This window comes from Bombina bombina, chromosome 6, assembly GCF_027579735.1.
Source record: "Bombina bombina isolate aBomBom1 chromosome 6, aBomBom1.pri, whole genome shotgun sequence".
Taxonomy (NCBI): Eukaryota; Metazoa; Chordata; class Amphibia; order Anura; family Bombinatoridae; genus Bombina; species Bombina bombina.
Window position 1 is genome coordinate 573,852,791 of NC_069504.1, and position 27,953 is coordinate 573,880,743.

General features: G+C 38.7%; 1 protein-coding gene across 1 annotated transcript in view; it reads right to left on the reverse strand.

Moving 5' to 3' along the window:
- The window catches only part of THSD4 (thrombospondin type 1 domain containing 4), a 1,326,695-nt gene that overhangs the window by 495,156 nt on the left and 803,586 nt on the right, over nucleotides 1-27,953 (reverse strand). The window lies entirely within an intron of this gene.

Consider the following 27,953-nt stretch of genomic DNA (forward strand, 5'->3'; position numbering starts at 1 on the left):
ACATTAAAGCATCTGAAGTCTAAGGAAGAGCAGGGAGTGCTAATTTGCATGGCTTTCTTCCATCCATAATCACAAGACCTCAACCGCATTAAACATTTTTGGAAACATTTGAAAAGGGAAATGTGGACCACACTGACATCTCTAGATACTCTTTGTGATGTTCTAAAGTAGTGCAACACCACACAAAGATCTGGATTACACAGATTTTAGCGAGTTGCACTTTCACAAGAAGAAATCTGGCTCCAAAACTGCTGAATGCCAATGGCAGGTGCCATATTCAGTATTTGTTTGCTACCAAAATAGCATGCTATAATAATTGCATTTTTGAGTGCCTGCCCTCTTTATTGTTGCTTATATATATATATATATATATATATATATATATATATATATATATATATATACACACACACACACCACAGTCCAATGATTGCACTGTCTGGATTTAACTCACAGCAAGGTTTATTGTGAACGTTTTTGGAGCATTCACTCATTCCTCAGAAGAAGAGGAAAATTTGCTGTGATTTAAATCCAGAGAGTGCAATCATTGGACTGTGGTATTAGGATTCTATTGCACCCTGGTCCTTATTCCAAAAGCGACTGGGAGTGCGCTCTTCATCTTCATTTGATTTATATATATATATATATATATATATATATATACACACATACACACACACACATATATACAGTGGGGCAAAAAAGTAATTTAGTCAGCCACCAATTGTGCAAGTTCTCCCACTTAAGAAGATGAGAGAGGTCTGTAATTTTCATCATAGGTATACCTCAACTATGAGAGACAAAATTTGGAAACAAATCCCGACATTGTCTTATTTGGAAAGAATTTATTTGCAAATTATGGTGGAAAATAAGTATTTGGTCAATATCAAAAGTTCATCTCAATACTTTGTTATATATCCTTTGTTGGCAATGACAGAGGTCAAACGTTTTCTGTAAGTCTTCACAAGGTTGTCACACACTGTTGCTGGTATGTTGGCTCATTCCTGCATGCAGATCTCCTCTAGAGCAGTGATGTTTTGGGGCTGTCACTGGGCAACACTTACTTTCAACTCCCCCAAAAGGTTTTCTATGGGGTTGAGATCTGGAGACTGGCTAGGCCACTCCAGGACCTTGAAATGCTTCTTACGAAACCACTCCTTCATTGCCCGGGCGGTGTGTTTGGGATCATTGTCATGCTGAAAGATCCAGCCATGTTTCATCTTCAATGCCCTTCCTGATGGAAGGAGGTTTGCACTCAAAATCTCACGATACATGGCCCCATTCATTCTTTCAAGTACACGGATCAGTTGTCCTGTTCCCTTTGCAGAGAAACAGCCCCAAAGCATGATGTTGCCACCCCCATGCTTCACAGTAGGTATGGTGTTCTTTATTTGCAACTCAGCATTCTCTCTCCTCCAAACATGACGAGTTGTGTTTCTACCAAACAGTTCTACTTTGGTTTCATCTGACCATATGACATTCTCCCAATCCGCTTCTGGATCATCCAAATGCTCTCTAGCATACTTCAGACGGGCCTGGACATGTACTGGCTTAAGCAGGGGGACACGTCTGGCACTGCAGGATCTGAGTCCCTGGCGGCGTAGTGTGTTACTGATGGTAGCCTTTGTTACGTTGGTTCCAGCTCTATGCAGGTCATTCACTAGGTCCCCCCGTGTGGTTTTGGGATGTTTGCTCACCGTTCTTGTGATCATTTTGACCCCACGGGGTGAGATCTTGCGTGGAGCCCCAGATTGAGGGAGATTATCAGTGGTCTTGTATGTCTTCCATTTTCTAATTATTGCTCCCACAGTTGATTTCTTCACACCAAGCTGCTTACCTATTGCAGATTCAGTCTTCCCAGCCTGGTGCAGGTCTACAATTTTGTTTCTGGTGTCCTTCGACAGCTCTTTAGTCTTCATCATAGTGGAGTTTGGAGTGTGACAGTTTGAGGTTGTGGACAGGTGTCTTTTATACTGATAACAAGTTCAAACAGGTGCCATTAATACAGGTAATGAATGGAGGACAGAGGAGCCTCTTAAAGAAGAAGATACAGGTCTGTGAGACCCAGAAATCTTGCTTGTTTGTAGGTGACCAAATACTTATTTTTCACCATTATATGCAAAGAAATTCTTTCCAAATCAGACAATGTCGGGAGTTGTGTCCACATTTTGTCTCTCATAGTTGAGGTATACCTATGATGAAAATTACAGGCCTCTCTCATCTTCTTAAGTGGGAGAACTTGCACAATTGGTGGCTGTCTAAATACTTTTTTGCCCCACTGTATATATATAAATAAGTATTTAGTGTGACCTCCCCTTAGACTTGAGCAATAGCAGGAACCTGACTCTTTTAAACCTAAATTGAATGGAACCCTAAATAATGTCATTGCTAACACCTTTTTTGTGCTACTATTTTATGTCAAAATGACTGCTGTGAAAAAGGTCATTTTAATAAAATAAGTTAAAATCCATAATAGAATTTAATCCACGTGGATGTTTGGTCTGTATATTAAATTTCAAATAGACCACTCTTTGCTATATAAGTGGTTCTCTGCCCCCCCCCTCCTGTGTCTGGGAACATGATCTATTCCTTGAACCTTTAAAAGGGAGTCACCTGAGTCATGTTATTATCTAATGTGTCTGGCTATAGGTGTGTTTCTATCTGAATTTCCTATATCTCTCAAATGTAGTAAAACCCTATCTCTTAGGGGTCAATTTATCAAAGTCTTTGCAAGCCTTTCACCCCCTACAGCTGCAGGTTCTCACAAGAGAACTTGCACGCCGTATTTAAAAAGCAGTGGTCAACAGACCACTGCTTCCCTATTCTTTTGCCACCTCTAAAGTGGCGAAATTCAATCTCCGCGGTCTATTTCGACCAAGGAGATTGACAGCTCCTGCCCACGCGTGATTGGCTGTGTGCGGGCAGAGGGCGGAATTGCACTCGAGCGCAAAATAGCGCTCGTGTGCAATGCTGAATTCCGCCAGGGGAATTCAGCCTGCCATAGGCAAGCTGTGGCGGACAGGGGCGCGTATGTATGCCCCTGCCCACCTCAGCTTGATAAATCGCCTTCTTAGGGTGTGTTTTGTGAGTCCAACATTCTGTTTGTCACAACCTTGACATGTTAATAATTATATTACATGTGTGGTGTTGCATGTTACATTAAACCGAATGTTATATTCATGTCCTGTTGTAGATTAAATACACTTTTTACCCTGCTTAATATGTTTACAAGTTTTGCAAATTTTCCCATTGCATTTATTACATCTGATTCTTTTGGGAAGCCACGTACGTGATCTGTTCTGTGGCAGCATTGAAGGAGCCAAAATATTCCTTAGAGTCTTAGCCTTTCGTGTGGCATCTTTTTAGCCAAGTACAATTTTTCATGGAGAAAAACTTTCCTGTAGTATATCAGTCTGATCCTACCTATTAGGGTCAATCTAATGCCAAAATACCAGGCAATTCTTCTCTGAACAAGGAACACAGCAATGCTAACACACACCTCATTTTTTTTCAAGTTTTAGTTAATAACCATACTTGTGTCTAAAATATGTTTTGTGAATGGGATTAGTAATAATTTCATATAAAACATTAAATGTACCAAAATTATAAAGCAAGCCAAAACTAGTGTTTTTCTATTTATATCTTTAAGCTTAAAGTAGCAGAAAATAGATTTACTTGAAAACAGAGCTATGATTCAATTATGAATCACAAATGAAAAGAAGTACAATGTCTTTTTGACTTTTGACAGAGCTCATATTCTGTCCTGTCTGTTCCCAAATAGACAATTACATATCATTGCCAGACTATTTGGACAGTGAATATTTTTACTAAACACACCCACACACAAAATGGTCTTACTTCATAATGCATAAAATGTATAATAAATATATAAATAGATGTTGTTCTCGTTTGTAGATGTTATGACTTATCAGCAAGCCAATACAAAACTGTACTAGAATATCCCTTTAATGCAGAATTAAAGAATGCATACAATGAACTACAAACTTTAGAACTGTTTTAAAACTAATCAGAATTCTTATTTCAGATTGTTGTGACATCATATTTTGACAATGTATTTATACTAGGCATGTGCATTCGGCTGCTTCATTATCTGCCACTCGCAGCCTTTCACTCTTTTTGTGAAACTGCAACACACTAAGATCTGGATTTACACAGATCTTAGTGTGTTCCACTTTCACAAGAAGAAATCTTGCTTCAAAAATAGCCGGAGGCAGCAGTTGGTCTGATTCTTCCACATTCTGCAGATAATGAGGCCGCTGAATGCACATGGCTAGTACCAGTCAGCACTGCAAACAAATAAAAAATAAAATGTGACTCATTTTTACACTTACCTACTTCTGAATACATTTGTATTTTTTGCAGAGAGGAGGATTTATAAGGCTTAAAAAAAGCAATAAAATAAAATGCTGCTAGTAGTTTCTGCAAAGAAGACTATTACAACTATGATGCTCACATACCAGCTATAAGGACATGGAACCCTTTATTTAATGATGAAACTTTCCTCTGAAATGAGGGGTCATGGATGTTTCTAAGATTAAAGGGTAATGAAACCCAAAAATAAACTCTGTCTGAATCATGACAGATTCATTTTGACGTTACTCTTCCTTTAAGTGTGAGAATTTGAAAAGGGTGGGAATTCTTTTTATATAAAGGCGACATGTTGCTTTATTAATTCTGACAGGTAGAAAGTAGGAACCACAGCCTTCTCATTTTTATCTTTTGTTTGCACGTTATGTCATTGTTGATAGTTATATAGGTGGCTGACTTTCTAGTTGATAGCGGTAACTGTGCTATTTCAGGGTTACTTCCTCATTGATATGTTTAGTTAGGTATGCTAGGTTCAGATTTAGAGCTCAAAGCCCTTATCCCCCAGTGAACATATTATTGTATCTTCTACAGCAATCACTTGCCATTTATTAGGCCCTTCATTTAAAACTGATCATTGATGCCATCTTTAGATCATATGGACTCTTCTGGAATCTCTATCGCCACTATAGATTAGGGAGGTGATCACCAGTAACATGGAAAATATCAAGGACAGATGGAGGTTAACCTGTGGTAAATTCTAAGGGGTTTCTAATCACTGCAAGACTGTCAGTCATTATTATAGATTATAAAAGAACCACCTAACTGCTTAGCACTACTACAGTAGAATGGTTACTAGTTACTAATTGAAGGGAGCAAAAAATATAAGATTCCAAAGCTGTAATAATTATTAAAATGTGCAGACCCTTCTGAATAATTCAATCTTCCCAATACAAATAAGAAAAAATAGGACCAGTTATTCCACTAAAAACAGAGACTTCAGCACTATTTTAATAAAGCAAAGAAAATGCAACTTTCTTTTTTAAACGCAAATATTCTGAAAATAAAAAAAAACATTGTGACCCATTTGTCCGAATAACACAGAAATCGGTGATTGAAGCCCATTGGACCGATAAAGAAAACGGGTCTGTTACTTAATTCTTTTTACCAAAAACAGATACAACAGTGGTTTAACTTTAGCACTTCTGCCTCAGAAACACATATAGCAGTGGTTTAACAATTTTATGCCAGTAATAGAGCAGTGGTTTAACCCCTCTGTGCCACTAACATATAATACAATAATTTAACCTTTTTGTACCAGTAACACATATTGGTTTAACTCCAATGTAGTTTAGCTACTCCTTGTGTCAGTAACACATATGGAAAGATGTATCCAATTTGTGGCAATAACAGGCAGTGGTTAACTATAGAGAAAACCAAACCCTTTTGTCAGTAACATATACAGCAGTTGTTTGTGCCAGTAACACATGTGCTCCCTCTCTTACATGGTTTATTTTGGATGGCCTTGGGGAGTCAGGGACATTAAAATAAAATTATTTGAAATAACAAAACAAAAAAACCTTCTCCATGCCCTGCTTCAGTGCAGCTCTGCACCCCCATATGCATGGCTGCCCTAGTGCAACTGTCTATGTCTGCCTTATGGAAGAACCAGCTCTTTAACTGCTCTGTATGTGACTGGCACAAATGGGCTAGACAACTGGCAAAAAAGCGACTCACATTAAACTGCCAATTAATCTTCTTTGTGCTGATGGCATCATAAGGATTAAACCCTTACAGCTCACCTTCATCCAAGATAGTTGCCATCATAAAGAATTGAAATTGCATGTATATCTTTATTTTCAGTGTTACAGGCCACCCTAAATATGGCAGCAAGTTCTCCAAAAGCTAGCCCCCTGCAGACTCGCCGCCAATGGGCCACCAGCAGGGAGGTGTCAATCAACCCGATCGTACTCGATCGGGTTGAATTGTTGCGATTCCTGTCTGCCTGCTCTGAGCAGGAGGACAGGTTATGGAGCATTGGTCTTCATGACCGCTGCTTCATAACTGCTGTATCTGGCGAGTCTGAAGACTCGCCAGAAACACGGGCCCACAAGCTCACTACGGAGCTTGTTAAATGGGCACCATAGAAACTAATGGCAAAAGGTTAACATCTAATTTACAACTTCCCTTAGAGATATTTGTAGATTACTTAAAGGGCCATTAAACACATACGGCCAGATTACGAGTATTGCGTTATGAGGGGTGCGTTGCTAACTTGCACTTTATTCTCACCGCTCACTTTTCTACAGCGCTGGTATTACAGGTTTTTATAAACCCGGCGTAAAAAACAAGAAATGAGCGTAGAGCAAAATTGTGCTCCATACCGCACTCCAATACCAGTGCTGCTTAAGTCAGCGGTGAGCTGGTTGTATGTGCTTGTGCACGATTTCCCCATAGACATCAATGGGGAGAGCCAGCTGAAAAAAAGCCTAACACCTGCAAAAAAGCAGCGTAAAGCTTCGTAATGCAGCCCCATTGATTCCTATGGGGAAACTAAATTTATGTTTACACCTAACACCCTAACCCTGAGTCTGATTGGAACAGCCAATAGAATGCGAGGTCAATCCTATTGGCTGATTGGATCAGCCAATAGGATTGAAGTTCAATCCTATTGGCTGATTGCATAAGCCAATAGGATGTTTTCAACCTTAATTCCGATTGGCTGATAGAATTCTATCAGCCAATCGGAATCTAAGGGACGCCATCTTGGATGACGTCATTTAAAGTAACCTTCATTCGTCGTTAGTCGTCAGGAAAGAAGAGGATGCTCTGCGTCGGATGTCTTGAAGATGGGCCCGCTCCGCGGCGGATGGATAAAGATAGAAGATGCCGTCTGGGTGAAGACTTCTGCCCATCTGGAGGACCACTTCTCCCGGCTTGGATGAAGACTTCTCCTGGCTTCGTTGAGGATTTCTTGCCACTTCGATGAGGACTTCTCCTGGCTTCGTTGAGGACGAATGTCAGATCTTCAAAACTGTAAGTGGATTTTCATGGATTAGTGTTAGGTTTTCTTAAGGGTTTAATGGGTGGGTTTTATTTTTAGGTTAGGGCTTTGGGCTCCAATAGAGCTAAATGCCCTTTTAAGGGCAATGCACGTCCAAATGAGCTTAGGTTTTTTTAGTTGGGTTTTATTTGGGGGGTTGGTTGTGTGGGTTGTGGGTTTTACTGTTGGGGGGTTGTTTGTATTTTTATTTCAGGTAAAATAGCTGATTTCTTTGGGGCAATGCCCTGCAAAAGGCCCTTTTAAGGGCTATTGGTAGTTTAGGCTAGAGTTTTTTTTATTTTGGGGGGGGCTTTTTTATTTTTATAGGGCTATTAGATTAGGTGTAATTAGTTTAAATATATTGTCATTTGTTTTTTATTGTCTGTAATTTAGTTTTTGTTTGTTTTTGTAATTTAGCTAATTGTATTTAATTTATTTAATTGTATTTAATTTAGGTAATTTATTTAATTGTAGTGTAGTGTAAGGTGTTAGTGTAACTTAGGTTAGGTTTTATTTTACAGGTAAATTTGTATTTATTTTAGCTAGGTAGTTAGTAAATAGTTAATAATTATCTAGTAATTATTCTACCTAGTTAAAATAAATACAAACTTGCCTGTAAAATAAAAATAAACCCTAAGCTAGCTACAATGTAACTATTAGTTATATTGTAGCTAGCTTAGGGTTTATTTTACAGGTAAGTATTTATTTTAAAATAGGAATTATTTAGTTATTAATAGTAAGTTTTCTTTAGATTTATTTAAATTATATTTAAGTTAGGGGGTGTTAGGGTTAGACTTAGGTTTAGGGGTTAATAAATATAGTATAGTGGCGGCAACGTTGGGGGTGGCAGATTAGGGGGTTAATAAATGTAGATAGGTGGCGGCTATGTTAGGGACAGATTAGGGGTTAATAATATTTAACTAATGTTTGCGAGGCGGGAGTACGGCGGTTTAGGGGTTAATATGTTTATTATAGTGGTGGCAATGTCCAGAGCAGCAGTTTAGGGGTTAATAATTTTATTTTAGTGTTTGCGATGCGGGAGGGCCTCGGTTTAGGGGTTAATAGATAGTTTATGGGTGTTAGTGTACTTTTTAGCACTTTAGTTATGAGTTTTATGCTACAGCTTTGTAGTGTAAAACTCATAAGTACTGACTTTAGAATGCGTTACGAATCTTGACGGGATAGGGTGTACTGCTCACTTTTTGGCCTCCCAGGACAAGCTTGTAATACCGGCGCTATGGAAGTCCCATAGAAAAAAGACTATACGCAATTTGCGTAAGTTGATTTGCGGTAAGGCCAAAAAAGTGTGCGGTGCCCCTAAATCTGCAAGACTCGTAATACCAGCGGTAGTAAAAAAGCAGCGTTACGAGGCTTAATGCTGCTTTTTTACTCATAACGCAAGACTCACAATCTAGCCGTTAGAGACTGTAATATAAAATGTTTAATCATATGTAGTAAAAAAAATAAATTGCAATATATAAGTTGACTAATTTTCCTGTAATTTAATTCTGAAAATTCATTTTAAAAGTGGAAGTGCTGACACCACACTTAACACTGCTATAATGCACAGTTAGTGTTTGTCCACAATAGTGACCTATTTATATCTTTCTCTAATTGGCCTCATTAAAGAAGGAAACCTGGGTTACAACATGGCTGTGCCCTTTGATTTATGGGCGAATGCTTTGCAACATTCAAAAAATGAAACAAATTTAAACACTTCAGTTTGTTCCGAATTTCGAATGTTTGCACAACATTCTAACATTCGTTTTAATGTTATAGTATTTCTAATGCTATCTTTAAATGTAATATTTGATTCGTTATTTTTCTAATAATTTGATTCGAAATATGCAATATTCAAATTAAAATCTATATATTTTTAATAGTATTTCTAATGCTCTCTTTAAATGTAATATTCAATTTATGCAATATTTGAATAGAAACATTCAAATGTATATAATTGTGTCTATTATGCATCAATTTACTAAATTACCTACCACATGAACTATTGAACTTCTGAATAGTATTTGATACATTGAATGTTGCATTCAAAATCTCGAATGTGGATATTTGATTTTATTTTGAACATTCGAAAACAAAAGTAACATTTGATTACTGAATTTTAATGGATTTTTATTCTAATCGTCATTCAACTGTCCAAAACGAATGTCCACAGGACTATTCGTTCTACCAAATGAATTACACTTTCAGCTCATTCGCCCATCCCTAGATAACAAGTATCAGTTATCTTTTTACAATGATGAATAAAGAGCATATACTCAACCAGTTCTTTATTACAGTCTTCAAAGTTGCTGGACTACAATATATTTCTGAGTATCAATCAAATCCACCCCTGTTGTTAGCTGCTAACATCTGAATGCCAACATAAATCAAAGAAAATGGTTTGTAGAGGCATCTAATGTCCTACAGACAAACAGAAACAAGTTGAAAACAAATAAACTGGAGACATGTAGGATCAAAGTGCAATGAGATAAAAGTAAGCTTTAAAAAGAGGCAAAACAAGCTGGGTAAAAATAATAAAAAATAAGATAAGGGTCAGACATAGTTGGATTAAAAATTAATTGTTTCATTTTAGTTTTTACAGCATGGTCAATAATTTCCAAGTATTGTGTCCTAATTTAATTTATATCAATAACAGTTTTTTTACAAGTTTCACATTCTTCCAATATAAATATATAAGCATCTAATAGCACACAGACTGCACCTGCTCAGACACAATTCCTTGGGAACAGTGAATTATGTTGAGTTGCATTTACATTAACTGATGTTTGTTATGAGACAAAAACATGTATTATACCCGGTACTTCTTTGTGCATCCAATCCCGCTCCTTCTACTGACCCCCAGTCACTCATTTACACTACAGGTACATGTAAATGCTCTTACCTATCAGTATATATTATTTTTATATTACACACACACACATTTTCTGCTTAAATGAGGATATCAGCATAGCGTCATTTACTAATGATTCACGGGTATTTTACATGACATCATAAAAATAGAGGGGCATGAAAAATCATTATTTTTGGTTGGCATATACATTATCTGAAAAGAGTCTTTATATTTTGACAACTACATAAAAATAATTTCAACCACTGCAGTTGCTGTATGACTTATTGCAGCTAACTAGGATGTTAAAAGAAATACAATTTTTCTGTTCTTAATATTTATAATGCGAATGTATCACTTTTTGAGAATAGTAAGCTCTGCTTTAATGTAAAAGCCACATTTTTTAGGTCAGGGGAGACAAACCTATGGGGCTAGTGGCCAACAGCTATTAAGGTTATTAGCATAAACACACACACACATATATATATATATATATATATATACACACACACAGTGATATATATGTATATATATATATATATATATACACATATACAGTATATATGTGAATATATACATACGCACACAGAGATATACATATTATACAGTGTAGTGTTCTCAATATGACAGTATCGAACATCATTATACAGTGTAGTGTTCTCAATATTACCCCTTGGTGGCCATATTCATACTTTAGGAGATGCCATGTTTCAAAATCCTAATTTAATGCAATAACTGTTTCTTTAATAAATAACGGTTGTTATCTTTGTTGGTACAAAAAAGATATTGCACTTGGATACAACTAATGCGCTTACAATTGTGTCAGCAGTCCCTAAATCAATATATAGAAAAATAATAAAAAAGAGAGAACAGGAACCATAAAACGTAAACCTCTTAAAGAAGGACGGAGGCTGCACTCAGTGAAAAACAGCGCTTTATTACAAAAAGGACATAGATGTTCATTTTGTGCTGCTATAGTCTCAATGTTTTTCAAACAAGTTAACATCCTTTTAACTGCAATTGTTTTTTAATACCTAAACTCCACCTACTATTTGCTTTCCTTGCAGAGAGAGCGAAATTAAAAAATGTGACACTTCCCCCCACAAAAAAGCAACCTTACCTTTTCCACCTTCAATGACTGTCATTTACTTTTAATTTGTCTGTGATACCGGTGCGCGTCTTAGGATGCGTGAGTGCACGGGACATCTCTATATCATGGTCCTTTATGAACTCTGTACTTTATTGCCACAAATTAAGACTGCCACATTGTAAGCTCCCTTAATCAGAGCTATCCTAGCGACTACGCTGGCCGGCTTTATTTCTTGCAAGCTAGCGGGGGTTTTACTTTGTCAAGTTCCCTGGTTGTTACTCTCATATCTGTGTTGGACTATTCATTTATGTGATTTTAACTATTTTGAGTGTGTTTGTCTTTTTGGGCCCTTGAGTGGGGAATGATCTTCCACTCTTGCTTCTATGTCCTTTTCGTAATAAAGCACTGTTTTTGCATCCTCTGTCCTTCTTTAACAGGTTTACGTTTCATGGTTCCTGTTATCTCTGTTGCATTGTAATAATTGTCAACGTACACTTTACAGACAAATTAAAAGTAAATGACAGTCATTGAAGGTGGAAAAGGTAAGGTTGCTTTTTTTGTGGGGGGGGGGGAGTGTCACATTTTTGAATTTCGCTCTCTCTCCAAGGAAAGCAAATAGTAGGTGGAGTTTAGGTATTAAAAAACAATTGCAGTTAAAAGGATGTTAACGTGTTTGAAAAACATTGAGACTTGGCAGACGTCTTTCTATAACAGCACAAAAGGAACATCAAGGTGTTTACTGTCCTTTTAAAATTGAGTTAGGGTTCCTGCTTCCATATTACAGTGCAAATGGAGGAATATATTTTATAATTTTTACCTATCCAAAATAAAGTTTACATCAGAAAAAAATAATCTGATACAACAGAAAGGGCTTAAGAGGAAGCTGTTATGTTAGACATAATAAACTGTAGTACTGTACTACTGCCTCCATGTTTTCTCTTTTATAATTACACCCTGCTGTCAGTCAGAGACATATTAAATGTAATGTACGCTTGTCAATTTCAGTTCAGTCAGCAGGGCATCCCCTTTGGCTATAGTCTGTATCTCATTAGTCAAAAATAGACCTCATCATTTTAGTTAGATGTTTTTGTTTTTTGCATAAACAAAATTTACAGGTAAATATTTAAAATTTTGCTTAATTGATTGTGAATCTTCTGGAGAAAATTCTCAGGTAGGCTTCTATGTGCAGCAACCAATCAGCAGCTACTGAGCATATCTAGATATGCTTTTCAGCAAAGAATATCAAGAGAATACAACAAATTAGATAATATAAGTAAATTAGAAAGATGTTTAAAATTGCATTCTCTTTCTAAATCATGAAAGAAAAAATGTGGGTTTCATGTCCCTTTAAGGTTATTAGCAATTGATTGTGAATCTTCTGGAGAAAATTCTCAGGTCAACCACATTTTTAAAAACAATCACCTAGATTACGAGTTTTGCGTTAGGAGGGGTGCAGTGCTAACGAGCAGTTTAAGCTCACCACTCACTTACAGACAGCGCTGGTATTACGGGATTTTACAAACCCGGCGTTAACCACAAAAAAGTGAGCAAAGAGCAAAATTTAGCTCCACATCTCACCTCAATACCAGCGCTGCTTATGTTAGCGGTGAGCGGGTAAAACGTGCTCGTGCACGATTTCCCCATAGGAATCAATGGGGGAGAGCCGGCAGAAAAAAAGCAGCGTAAAGCTCCTAACACAGCCCCATTGATTCCTATGGGAAAATACTTTTTATGTCTACACCTAACACCCTAACATGAACCCCGAGTCTAAACACCCCTAATATTACACTTATTAACCCCTAATCTGCAGTCCCCAACATCGCTAACACCTGCATTATATTATTAAACCCTAATCTGCCGCTCCGGATACCGCCACCCCTAATCTGCTGCCCCCAACATCGCTGAACCCTACATTATATTTATTAACCCCTAATCTGCCGCCCCCAATGTCGCTGCAACCTAACTACATTTATTAACCCCTAATCTGCCACCCACAACGTCGCCACCACTATAATAAAGTTATTAACCCCTAAACCTAAGTCTAACCCTAACCCTTACCCCCCCTAACAAATATAATTACAATAACTCTAAATACAATTACTACAATTACCTAAATAATTCCTATTTAAAACTAAATAATTCCTATTTATTTTACAGGCAACTTTGTATTTATTTTAACTAGGTAGAATACTATATAAATAAATAACTATTTAATAACTAACTAGTTAAAATAAAGACAAATTTACCTGTAAAATAAAACCTAACCTAAGTTACACTAACACCTAACACTACACTATAATTAAATTAATTCCCTACATTAAATACAATTAATTACAATTACATAAAATTATCTAAAGTACAAAAAAAAAAAACTCTAAATTACAGAAAATAATAAAATAATTACAAGATTTTTAAACTAATTACACCTACTCTAATCCCCCTAACAAAATAAAAAAGCCCCCCAAAATAAAAAAGCCCTACCCTACACTAAATTACAAATAGCCCTTAAAAGGGCGTTTTGTGGGGCATTGCCCCAAAGTAATCAGCTCTTTTACCTGAAAAAAAAAAGTACAAATACCCCTCCAACATTAAAACCCCCACCAATCAGCCAATAGGATTGAGCTTGCATTCTATTGGCTGATTGGAACAATAGGCCAATAGGATTTTTTCTACCTTAATTCCAAATGGCTGATAGAATTCTATCTGCCAATCGGAATTGAAGGGATGCCATCTTGGATGACGTCACTTAAAGGAACCTTCATTCAGTCGTCGGCCGTTGGACGAAGAGGATGCTCCATGTCAGATGTCTTGAAGATGGACCTGCTCCGCGTCGGATGGATGAAGATAGAAGATGCCGTCTGGATGAAGACTTCTTCCCGTCTGGAGAACCGCTTCTGCCTGGCTTGGATCAAGACTTCTGCCCATCTAGAGGACCACTTCTGCCCGGTTGGGTGAAGACGTCTCACAGTAGGGTGATTTTCAAGGGGTTAGTGTTAGGTTTTTTTAAGGGGGGATTGGGTGGGTTTTAGAGTAGGGTTGGTTGTGTGGGTGGTGGGTTTTAATGTTGGGGGTATTTGTACTTTTTTTTTACAGGTAAAAGAGCTGATTACTTTGGGGCAATGCCCCACAAAAGGCCCTTTTAAGGGCTATTTGTAATTTAGTGTAGGGTATGGCTTTTTTTATTTTGGGGGGCTTTTTTATTTTGTTAGGGGGATTAGAGTAGGTGTAATTAGTTTAAAAATCTTGTAATTATTTTATGATTTTCTGTAATTTAGTGGGGTTTTTTTCATACTTTAGATAATTTTATGTAATTGTAATTAATTGTATTTAATGTAGGGAATTAATTTAATTATAATGTAGTGTTAGGTGTTAGTGTAACTTAGGTTAGGTTTTATTTTACAGGTACTTTTGTATTTATTTTAGCTAGGTAGTTATTAAATAGTTAATAACTATTTAATAACTATTCTACCTAGTTAAAATAAATACAAACTTGCCTGTAAAATAAAAATAAACTCTAAGATAGATACAATGTAACTATTAGTTATATTGTAGCTAGCTTAGGGTTTATTTTATAGGTAAGTATTTAGTTTTAAATAGGAATAATTTAGGTAATTGTAGTAAATCTATTTAGATTTATTGTAATTATATTTAAGTTGAGGGGGGTTAGGGTTAGGTTTAGGGGTTAATACATTTAATATAGTTGCGGCGACGTTGGGGGTGGCAGATTAGGGGTTAATAAATGTAGGTAGGTGGCGGCGATTTTAGGGACGGTAGATTAGGGGTTAATAATATTTAACTAGTGTTTGCAATGTGGGAGTGCGGCGGTTTAGGGGTTAATATATTTATTATAGTTGCGGCGATGTCCGGTTCTGCAGATTAGGGAGTTAAAATATTTATTATAGTGTTTGCGATGTGGGAGGGCCTCGGTTTAGGGGTTAATAGGTAGTTTATGGGTGTTAGTGTACTTTTTAGCACTTTGGTTAAGAGTTTTATGCTACGGCATTGTGGTGTAAAACTCTTAACTACTGACTTTAAAATGCAGTACCAGGCTTAACAGGAGAGGGTCTACCGCTCTCTTTTGGTCAGGCTCGTAATACCGGCGCTATGCAAGTCCCATTGAAAATATAGGATACGCAATTGACGTAAGTGGATTTGCAGTATTTCTGAGTCTGGCCAAAAAAGTGAGCAGTGAGCCTGTCATTTCAAGACTCGTAATACCAGCGGGCGTTAAAAACCAGCGTTGGGACCGGCCAACGCTGCTTTTTAACCCTAACGCAAGACTCGTAATCTAGCCGAATATATAATATATGCAGATATTTATAAAACAACTCAAACATAATTATTAGTTATAAAAATGATTGATTATACAAATGATGCACATGTAAGTCAAATACTTTTCAAGCATTTTTCCTGCAAATAAAACTGATGGCTTGTGTCCAACAGTTTCCATAATTTGATTTGCCAGTCATTTGTTTTTAAGGCATAAACGTAATGATATCGCTACTTGTTCTACTATTAACAGCCCACAGACAGGCCCAGACTGAGCATAGAGCATACAGGGGATTTGCTTGGTGGGCTGATGACAGTTGCGGGATAGAGCCTGTTGCCTTAGACCCTGCCAGTTACCAGCTGTCTCCTCTGATATGTATTCAGTGGAGGATTGGTTTGTGACAGCTTGAGACAGCATCACGTCTGGGTAGGTAAGGAGTGTGCATTGATTACTGCTTCTTATAATAAAATAGCACTGTTGGGTATTGTCATCTACTGTCTTTCCTCTAATATATACTTGCAAACTGGAGCATAACTACAAAGATCTCAAGGCCTTTTAGCCAGTAGTGGGGGGCAGGTGAGGGCTAGGCTCCCCCTCTATCATTTCTGGCCCCTTTGTGTGCCCTGCAAAAGAGGGATTACAGTATACAGAGAATTTATTGACTAATCAATGGGAAGGATGACAGTCACAGGAAAGCAGATCCTCTTAATGTCTGTGGGTGCTTGCTTTTGTATGATTGTAGATGTGTGGGATACATTTGTGCTGTGGATATTATTTCTCTCTGATAGTGCAGTTTTCGTGTGATAACTGTTCAGATTCCAGTTATTTTCAAGTGACTACACAGGTTGATGAGCAGTAAGCAGTTATTATTCTTTATTTAAATGCAAAATTCAATAGCTTCTGTTTATTTTTTACATTATTATTTACTTTTGTAATATTTAATGACATTTAATTTGTAAAATCAGTGACTGGGGAGATTACAAAAGTTAAATGTTTTTATAAATTAATCTAGTACATTATGCAGTACAAATTGGCATATGGTTAAATAACAAAAGTGAGGGGAGCACTATTTTTGATCCTAGTCTGGACTTATTCAAAGACTAAGTACTTAATTTATTAAAACTAGGACATACAGAGTTTCCTTCTGGGAACTTTGCTTGCTCCCTGCTTTTGTGCAGCCAATAGCACAAGAGCAGGGCTTGTCAATCATTCTCAATAATATCTTATTGGGATAATTTGACTCTGTGAGCCTTAAAGTAACATTAAACCCAATGTTTTTCTTTCATTATTCAGATACAGAAGAATACAATTTTAAACAACATTCCAATTTACTTCTATTATCTAATTTACTTCATTCTTTAGATATACTTTGTTGAAGAAATAGCAATGCACATGGGTGAGCCAATCACACAAGGCATCTATGTCCAGTCACCAATCAGCAGCTTCTGAGCCTATCTAGATATGCTTTTCAGCAAAGGATATGCAGAGAATGAAACAAATTAGATAATAGAAGTAAATTAGAAAGTTGTTTACAATTGCACGCTCTTTCTAAATCATGAAAGAAAGAAAAAATTAGTTTCATGTCCATTTAAGGTGGCAGAAAGGTTAAGTAGAAGGGCCTAAAGACTGCAGCTACTTAACTGGCCTTTCAGACCCGCTCAGGCCCTCTGCAGCTGCATTTACAGCTTAATAAATGGGGCCCTGTCTCTTAAAAGAATAAAAGTGCAGATTGCTCCGTAAATATTGGGTAAAGCAAGTCAGTTTTTATGGACAATAGTGTCTAATCAATCACTTGAAAAAAATAAACTGCTGGGGTTTTAAAACCTTTCATTTCATTTATGCATAAAGCTTTGATTGTCAGCTCAAACATAGTCCATAACAAAACTGATTTATTTTTCAGAAAACAAAAATGCGAGAGTAAATAGATCTGAATTTACAAAGGATATACCTACATCATTCACTGTTATAAGCTTGCAAAACTCAGTAGGATGTTGCAATCGTGACCTCACATCTCAAAATCATAAAAACAGCTGGGAAAAAAGATATCATTATACAGCTGAGGTTTCCATCTTCATCTGCTCTCCATTATCAACTGGTGAAATCACATATGTAATCTCTGCGTCCAGGCTTGCCAATACTTATTAGGTTATACAATTTTAGGTTTCTATACAATAATCATTATTTAAAATGATTTTTTATTTTATTGTAAAGAAAAAAAAATCACGCATTACATAAACAAAAGTAAAATAAATGTAGATGTAAAATATCTAATTTGTTAATTTCATAAGATTTTACATTCTGTGAGATATGATTTTATAGCACATAAATCACAGAGAGACACTCAGCTGAGAACAGCGGTATCACTAGGGGGTACTGGCCCCCCAACTGTGATCACTTATGGTTTTCCCACCACCACTCTGGCCAGGCCCTCCTAGGTTCCACCCTGTCCCATCCACAACACACCTGATTCCGTCCCTCGTATTGCAGCCCCAGAAGTGCCCCATGGATGTCCTTTCTGGAGATGCCACCAGCTGAGAATAAATACAAACTGGAAAAATCTTAGTTCAATATGCCAGTACCATGCATGGTATAGTCTCTTAAGGCTCACTATGCTATTCACAAAAGAGAGGAGTTCTGTAGTTTATCAGTCTGAAATTATCATGAAAAATTGTTTAACCCAAAATACCTAAACATTGAACAAAGGAAATTAACAAACACAAATGTATATTTCAACTTCTTTGGACAGATGCAGTCATGTTGGTCTAGGCATGTGAGCAAGGACTACATGTTTTATGAGCAGTAGCCGACCTAATCAAAAGAGGGCCAAGGTGCAAATTATTTTGGAGCCCACAAAGGTAACTCAGTAGAAAGCAATAGTAATCATATACATGCAGCTCTGTATGAAGATTTCGAGGATAGACAGATGGATCAGCAACCTGCACTAATAAAAGGAAGCCTTTGCAGGAAGTTTTATCTTAGCCTGTTGTCATAAAATGTCTAGGCTAGTGAATAGACTAGATAACAGTGAGTCAGAAGTGCTCATTTTGTTTTGTTTTTTACACAATCTTTCTTTTTATATTAACTTTCATTTAACATATTTGTTTTTACCAAAGGAGCACTGTTTAATATCCCTTTAATATAGTTTGATACATGAAAATCTAGGGTGTTCTTCTCATTGGGTTTCAGTGGAAAGGAAAGTTGGAAAGAGATATGGGGGCCTATTTATTAATGTGCGAGCGAACATGATCCGATATTGCAGATCATGTTCACTGCACATCAAAAAATGCCGACAGCATAAACTCTCTGCATTTATCATTGCACCAGCAGTTCTGCTGAACTGCTGGTGCAATACCCCCCCCTGCAGATTCACGGCCGCTAGCAGGGGGTGTCAATCAACCCGATCATATTCGATCTGGTTCATTTCTGTCCGCCGCCTCAGAGCAGGTGGACAAGTTATGTAGCAGCGGTCTTATTTTAAAATTATTTTAGCAATAAATTCATTGATTTATTTCCAACTGAATTATCATACCTAGCTTTAGGCGCACCTCTTTGTATTTATTTAAAAATATATTAATATAACAGTATTGGTTACGCAAAACTGGGGAATTGGTAATAAAGGGATTATCTTACTTTTTAAACAGTGACATTTTTCAAGTACACTGTCTCTTTAACAAAAGTGGTAGCAATGATAAACAGAATAGCACAGAATAAACCCTTAAAATATAAAGAATAAAATAACACACAATAACTGGTCTTCATTCAAAAGGTAAAATCAAATCTCATTAGAGAGACAGACAATAAAGGGATATGAAACCAAACACAAATTATTTTGTGATTCAGACAGAGCATACCATTTAAAAAAAAGTTTCCAATTTACGTCTATTATAAAATTTGCTTTGTTCCCATAATATTCTGTGTTGAAGAGATACCTAGGTAGGCATCTATAGCACTATGTGACAGGAACTAGAGCTGCCATCCAGTGCTCTTGCAAAACTGCTGCCATAAAGTGCTCCAGAAATGTGCCGGCTCCTAAGCATATATCCCTGCTTTTCCACAAAAGATCCCAAGAGGACAAATAAAAAATTATAATAGAAGTAAATTAGAAGGTTGTTTAAAACTCTATGCTCTATCTGATTCATAAAAGAAAAAAAACATAATTTATGCTTACCTGATAAATTTATTTCTCTTGTAGTGTATCCAGTCCACGGATCATCCATTACTTGTGGGATATTCTCCTTCCCAACAGGAAGTTGCAAGAGGATCACCCACAGCTGAGCTGCTATATAGCTCCTCCCCTAACTGTCATATCCAGTCATTCGACCGAAAACAAACAGAGAAAGGAGAAATCATAGGGTGCAGTGGTGACTGTAGTTTAATAAAAATTTAGACCTGCCTTAAAAGGACAGGGTGGGCCGTGGACTGGATACACTACAAGAGAAATAAATTTATCAGGTAAGCATAAACTATGTTTTCTCTTGTTAAGTGTAGTCAGTCCACGGGTCATCCATTACTTATGGGATACCAATACCAAAGCTAAAGTACACGGATGATGGGAGGGACAAGGCAGGATTAAGCGGAAGGAACCACTGCCTGAAGAACCTTTCTCCCAAACACAGCCTCCGAAGAAGCAAAAGTATCAAATTTGTAAAATTTTGAAAAAGTGTGAAGCAAAGACCAAGTCGCAGCCTTGCAAATCTGTTCAACAGAGGCCTCATTTTTGAAGGCCCAGGTGGAAGCCACAGTTCTAGTAGAATGAGCTGTAATCCTTTCCGGGGGCTGCTGTCCAGCAGTCTCATAGGCTAGGCTTATTACGCTCCGAAGCCAAAAGGAAAGAGAGGTTGCCGAAGCTTTTTGACCTCTCCTCTGTCCAGAGTAAACGACAAACAGGAAAGATGTTTGACGAAAATTCTTAGTAGCTTGTAAGTAAAACTTCAAGGCACGGACTACGTCCAGATTATGTAAAAGACATTCCTTCTTTGAAGAAGGATTAGGGCACAACGATGGAACAACAATCTCTTGATTGATATTCTTGTTAGAAACCACCTTAGGTAAAAACCCAGGTTTGGTACGCAGAACTACCTTATCTGCATGAAAAATCAGATAGGGAGAATCACATTGTAAGGCAGATAGCTCAGAGACTCTCCGAGCCGAGGAAATAGCCATCAAAAACAGAACTTTCCAAGATAAAAGTTTAATATCAATGGAATGAAGGGGTTCAAACGGAACTCCTTGAAGAACCTTAAGAACCAAGTTTAATCTCCACAGAGGAGCAACAGGTTTAAACACAGGCTTAAATCTAACCAAAGCCTGGCAAAATGCCTGGACGTCTGGAACCTCTACCAGACGCTTGTGCAAAAGAATAGACAGAGCAGAAATCTGTCCCTTTAAGGAACTAGCTGATAATCCTTTGTCCAAGCCCTCTTGGAGAAAAGACAATATTCTAGGAATCCTAACTTTACTCCATGAGTAAGTCTTGGATTCACACCAATAAAGATATTTACTCCATATCTTGTGGTAGATTTTCCTGGTAACAGGCTTTCGTGCCTGTATTAAAGTATCAATGACTGACTCGGAGAAGCCACGCTTTGATAGAATCAAGCGTTCAATCTCCATGCAGTCAGTCTCAGAGAAATTAGATTTGGATGATTGAAAGGACCTTGTATCAGAAGGTCCTGTCTTAGAGGCAGAGTCCATGGTGGAAAGGATGACATGTCCATTAGGTCTGCATACCAAGTCCTGCGTGGCCACGCAGGTGCTATCAGAATCACCGATGCTCTCTCCTGTTTGATTTTGGCAATCAGTCGAGGGAGCAGAGGAAACGGTGGAAACACATAAGCCAGGTTGAAGAAACAAGGCGCTGCTAGAGCATCTATCAGCGTCGCTTCTGGGTCCCTGGACCTGGATCCGTAACAAGGAAGCTTGGCGTTCTGGCGAGATGCCATGAGATCCAACTCTGGTTTGCCCCAACGATGAATCAACTGAGCAAACACCTCCGGATGGAGTTCCCACTCCCCCGGATGGAAAGTCTGACGACTTAGAAAATCCGCCTCCCAGTTCTCCACGCCTGGGATATGGATTGCTGACAGGTGGCAAGAGTGGTACTCTGCCCAGCGAATTATTTTTGAGACTTCTAACATCGCTAGGGAACTCCTGGTTCCCCCTTGATGGTTGATGTAAGCCACAGTCGTGATGTTGTCCGACTGAAATCTGATGAACCTCAGTGTTGCTAACTGAGGCCAAGCCAGAAGAGCATTGAATATCGCTCTTAACTCCAGAATATTTATTGGAAGGAGTTTCTCCTCCTGAGTCCATGATCCCTGTGCCTTCAGGGAATTCCAGACTGCACCCCAACCTAGAAGGCTGGCATCTGTTGTTACAATTGTCCAATCTGGCCTGCGAAAGGTCATACCCTTGGACAGGTGTACCCGAAACAACCACCAGAGAAGAGAATCTCTGGTCTCTTGATCCAGATTTAGCAGAGGGGACAAATCTGTGTAATCCCCATTCCACTGACTCAGCATGCATAATTGCAGCGGTCTGAGATGAAGGCGCGCAAATGGCACTATGTCCATTGCCGCTACCATTAAGCCGATTGCCTCCATACACTGAACTACCGAAGGGCGCGGAATGGAGTGAAGAACACGGCAAGCATTTAGAAGTTTTGATAACCTGGACTCCGTCAGGTAAATTTTCATTTCTACAGAATCTATAAGAGTCCCTAAGAAGGAGACTCTTGTGAGTGGGGATAGAGAACTCTTTTCCTCGTTCACTTTCCACCCGTGCGACCTCAGAAATGCCAGAACTATCTCTGTATGAGACTTGGCAACTTGAAAGCTTGACGCCTGTATCAGGATGTCGTCTAGATACGGAGCCACCGCTATGCCTCGCGGTCTTAGAACCGCCAGAAGTGAGCCCAGAACCTTTGTAAAGATTCTCGGGGCTGTAGCCAACCCGAAGGGAAGAGCTACAAATTGGTAATGCCTGTCTAGAAAGGCAAACCTTAGAAACCGATGATGATCTTTGTGAATCGGTATGTGAAGGTAGGCATCCTTTAAGTCCACTGTGGTCATGTACTGACCTTCTTGGATCATGGGTAGGATGGTCCGAATAGTTTCCATTTTGAAAGATGGAACTCTGAGGAATTTGTTTAAGATCTTTAGATCCAAAATTGGTCTGAAGGTTCCCTCTTTTTTGGGAACCACAAACAGATTTGAATAAAAACCCTGTCCTTGTTCCGTCCGCGGAACTGGATGGATCACTCCCATAACTAGGAGGTCTTGCACACAGCGTAGGAATGCCTCTTTCTTTATCTGATTTGCAGATAGCCTTGAAAGATGAAATCTCCCTTGTGGAGGGGAAGCTTTGAAGTCCAGAAGATATCCCTGAGATATGATCTCCAATGCCCAGGGATCCTGAACATCTCTTGCCCACGCCTGGGCGAAGAGAGAAAGTCTGCCCCCTACTAGATCCGTCGCCGGATAGGGGGCCGTTCCTTCATGCTGTCTTAGAGGCAGCAGCAGGCTTTCTGGCCTGCTTGCCTTTGTTCCAGGACTGGTTAGGTTTCCAGGCCTGCTTAGATTGAGCAAAAGTTCCCTCTTGTTTTGAAGCGGAGGAAGTTGATGCTGCACCTGCCTTGAAATTTCGAAAGGCACGAAAATTAGACTATTTGGCCTTTGCTTTGGCCCTGTCCTGAGGAAGGGTGTGACCCTTACCTCTAGTAATGTCAGCAATAATTTCCTTCAAACCAGGCCCGAATAAGGTCTGCCCCTTGAAAGGAATGTTGAGTAATTTAGACTTCAAAGTCACGTCAGCTGACCAGGATTTAAGCCATAGCGCCCTATGTGCTTGGATGGCGAATCCGGAATTCTTAGCCGTTAGTTTAGTCAAATGAACAATGGCATCAGAAACAAATGAGTTAGCTAGCTTAAGTGTTCTAAGCTTGTCAATAATTTCAGTCAATGGAGCTGTATGGGTGGCCTCTTCCAGGCCATCAAACCAGAATGCCGCCGCGGCCGTGACAGGCGCAATGCATGCAAGGGGCTGTAAAATAAAACCTTGTTGAATAAACATTTTCTTAAGGTAACCCTCCAATTTTTTATCCATTTGATATGAAAAAGCACAACTGTCCTCAACCGGGATAGTAGTACGCTTTGCTAAAGTAGAAACTGCTCCCTCCACCTTAGGCACCGTCTGCCATAAGTCCTGTGTAGTGGCGTCTATTGGAAACATTTTTCTAAATATAGGAGGTGGGGAAAAAGGCACCCCCGGTCTATCCCACTCCTTGCTATTAATTTCTGTAAGCCTTTTAGGTATAGGAAAAACATCAGTACACACCGGTACCGCATAGTATTTATCCAGCCTACACAATTTCTCTGGTACTGCAACTGTGTTACAGTCATTCAGAGCAGCTAATACCTCCCCAAGCAACACACGGAGGTTCTCAAGCTTAAATTTAAAATTAGAAATCTCTGAATCAGGTTTCCCCGAATCAGAGATGTCACCCACAGACTGAAGCTCTCCGTCCTCATGATCTTTATATTGTGACGCAGTATCAGACATGGCCCTTACAGCATCTGCATGCTCTGTATTTCTCCTAACCCCAGAGCAATCGCGCTTGCCTCTTAATTCAGGCAACCTGGATAATACCTCTGACAGGGTATTATTCATGATTGCAGCCATGTCCTGCAAGGTAATCGCTATGGCCGTCCCTGATGTAATTGGCGCCATATTAGCGTGCATCCCCTGAGTGGGAGGCGAAGGGTCTGACACGTGGGGAGAGTTAGTCGGCATAACTTCCCCCTCGTCAGAATCTTCTGGTGATATTTCTTTTATAGTTAAAGACTGATCTTTACTGTTTAAGGTGAAATCAATACATTTAGTACACATTCTCCTATGGGGCTTCACCATGGCTTTCAAACATAATGAACAACTAGTTTCCTCTGTGTCAGACATGTTTAAACAGACTAGCAATGAGACTAGCAAGCTTGGAAAACACTTTAAACAAGTTTACAAGCAATATAAAAAACGCCATTCCCTCTCTGAAGTTACCTCACTCCTCAGAATATGTGAGAACAGCCATGGATCTTAGTTACTTCTGCTAAGATCATAGAAAACTGCCTGAGATAAATACTGCCTGAGATAAACAGTACACTCCGGCACCATTTAAAAATAACAAACTTTTGATTGAAGAATAAACTAAGTATAAAACACCACAGTCCTCTTACGACCTCAATCTTGGTTGAGGCTTGCAAGAGAATGACTGGATATGACAGTTAGGGGAGGAGCTATATAGCAGCTCTGCTGTGGGTGATCCTCTTGCAACTTCCTGTTGGGAAGGAGAATATCCCACAAGTAATGGATGATCCGTGGACTCGATACACTTAACAAGAGAAAACTGGGTTTCATATCCCTTTTTTTGTATAAAAGAAAAGTATTTGTTATATGCTCCCTAGATATGCCAAAAATTAAATTACATGTTCTAGGTTTTCAAAATGCTGCACATCAAATAGCTGGTTTAGGCATCTTGAAACAATTTTAAGACAAGAAGTATTTTATGTCCTTTTAACCCCTTAACGACGCATGTCGTACAGGGTACGTCGCACACAACCTGGTCTTAAAAGACCAGCGACGTACCCTGTACGACATTAGGGGTTTAAAGCGGCTGGAAGCGATCCTGCTCGCTTCCAGCTGCTTTCCGGTTATTGCAGTGATGCCTCGATATCGAGGCATCCTGCAATAACACCCCTTGGCCATCCGATGCAGAGAGAGACATCGATGGCCGGTATCGTTGGTGGGTGGGAGCCGACTTGGGAGGCGGGTGGGCGGCCATCGATGGGCCGGGTAATGTAGAGGGGGGCGGGATCAGGGGTGGGGAAGATGGGGTCGCACACGTGCACGGGGGGCGGCGGGGGGGCGCGTGCACGGGAGCGGGTGGGAACCGCTATACTACAGAAAAGATTTTGTTATAAAAGTGGGAGAAAGGGGTATTAAAATCAATTGACGGTATCTAGGAGGTGGTGGGGGGTTGGTCTTTGATGGGGGGGGGGGAGCTACACAACAGAAAAGGGGAAAAAATAAAAAAGCAACAATTTTATTCTAAACTGGGCACTGGCAGACAGCTGCCAATACCCAAGATGGCGCCCATTAAGGCAGAGGGGGAGGGCTAGAGAGCTGTTTGGTGGGGAATCAGTCAGGTTGGGGGCTAAGGGGGGGGGGGGGTCCTACACAGCAGCATATGTAAATATGCTTAAACCCCCCCCAAAAAAAAGAATAAATATACCTTTTATTTTAGTACTGGCAGAGTTGCTGCCAGTATTTAAGATGGCGGGACAATTGTGGGGTGGGGGAGGGAAGAGAGCTGTTTGGGAGGGATCAGGGGGTCTGATGTTTCAGGTGGGAGGCTGAGCTCTACACTAAAGCTAAAATTAACCCTGCAAGCTCCCTACAAGCTACCTAATTAACCCCTTCACTGCTAGCCATAATACACGTGTGATGCGCAGCGGCATCTAGCGGCCTTCTAAGTACCAAAAAGCAACCCCAAAGCCATATATGTCTGCTATTTTTGAACAAAGGGGATCCCAGAGAAGCATTTACAACCATTTGTGCCATAATTGCACAAGCTGTTTGTAAATGATTTCAGTGAGAAACCTAAAATTGTGAAAAATGTAACGTTTTTTTTTAATTTGATCGCATTTGGCGGTGAAATGGTGGCATGAAATATACCAAAATGGGCCTAGATCAATACTTGGGGTTGTCTACTACACTACACTAAAGCCAAAATTACCTCAAAAAGCTCCCTACATGCTCCCTAATTAACCCCTTCACTGCTGGGCATAATACACGTGTGGTGCACAGTGGCATTTAGCTGCCTTCTAATTACCAAAAAGCAATGCCAAAGCCATATATGTCTGCTATTTCTGAACAAAGGGCATCCCAGAGAAATATTTACAACCATTTATGCCATAATTGAACAAGCTGTAAATAATTTCAGTGAGAAACCGAAAGTTTGTGAAAACATTTGTGAAAAACTATTTTTTGTATTTGATCGCATTTGGCGGTGAAATGGTGGCATGAAATATACCAAAATTGGCCTAGATCAATACTTTGGGATGTCTACTAAAAAAAATATATATATACACATGTCAATGGATATTCAGGGATTCCTGAAAGATATTAGTGTTCTAATGTAACTAGCGCTAATTTTGAAAAAAAAATGGTTTGGAAATAGCAAAGTGCTACTTGTATTTATGGCCCTATAACTTACAAAAAAAGCAAAGAACATGTAAACATTGGGTATTTCTAAACTCAGGACAAAATTTAGAAACTATTTAGCATGGGTGTTTTTTGGTGTTTGTAGATGAGTAACAGATTTTGGGGGTCAAAGTTAGAAAAACTGCGTTTTTTTCCATTTTTTTTCTCATATTTTATAAAAAAAATTTATAGTAAATTATAAGATATGATGAAAATAATGGTATCTTTAGAAAGTCCATTTAATAGCGAGAAAAACGGTATATAATATGTGTGGGTACAGTAAATGAGAAAGAAGAAAATTACAGCTAAACACAAACACCGCAAAAATGTAAAAATAGCCTTGGTCCCAAACGGACAGAAAATAGAAAAGTGCTGTGGTCATTAAGGGGTTAATAAGTCAGATAGGAGAATGTGTAGAAAATGAATCTTATCACAAAAAAATGTTGTGCATCAGTGTTTTAACTTTAACCATCACCTGGAAAACTAGTTATTTATGGAAAGAAATAATCCTCTTCAATTGTTAAATTTTGTGTTCTATTAATACACTTTAGAGAAGACATTACTGTGAATAAACCTGAGAAAGAATTCCTGACTGGTGAGTAAACCAAAAATCCTGTTAATGAGTATTAATAGATACATAGTTTTCAATTCATTATTTATTTGATCAACTATTTTTTGTTGTTGTGTTTTTGCCCAAACAGTTTAATTCCATATTAGTATACAATATGTACAGTATATACAGACTGTCACAAAACAATAATCTCTATATAAGATACTGTGGTTAAAATTCACTGCTACACTTTCTTAACAATCCAGATGATATACATATATCTGAACTGCAGGAATTTCAAAGAACAATCTAAAATTGTTCCACTTTCCTTCCCTTCAGGTCCAGCCTTGTAAATAGACAGGCTGCTAGACTGATAACTGCCACAGGGTTTACAGGGAGGCACTGAGATTAGGCCTTTGGCTTTAGGGGGCTTTGCAAACTCCTGTACTTTCCTGTGACAAGGCTGCTGTTGCTCTTGTGTGTCACATACTCACCTGGCTGGTAGTGCCCCTTGGAATGGGTTGGAGGCTATAGCCACAAGGGTTTACCCCCCACCTCTCAGGCTCAGGTCTGTTA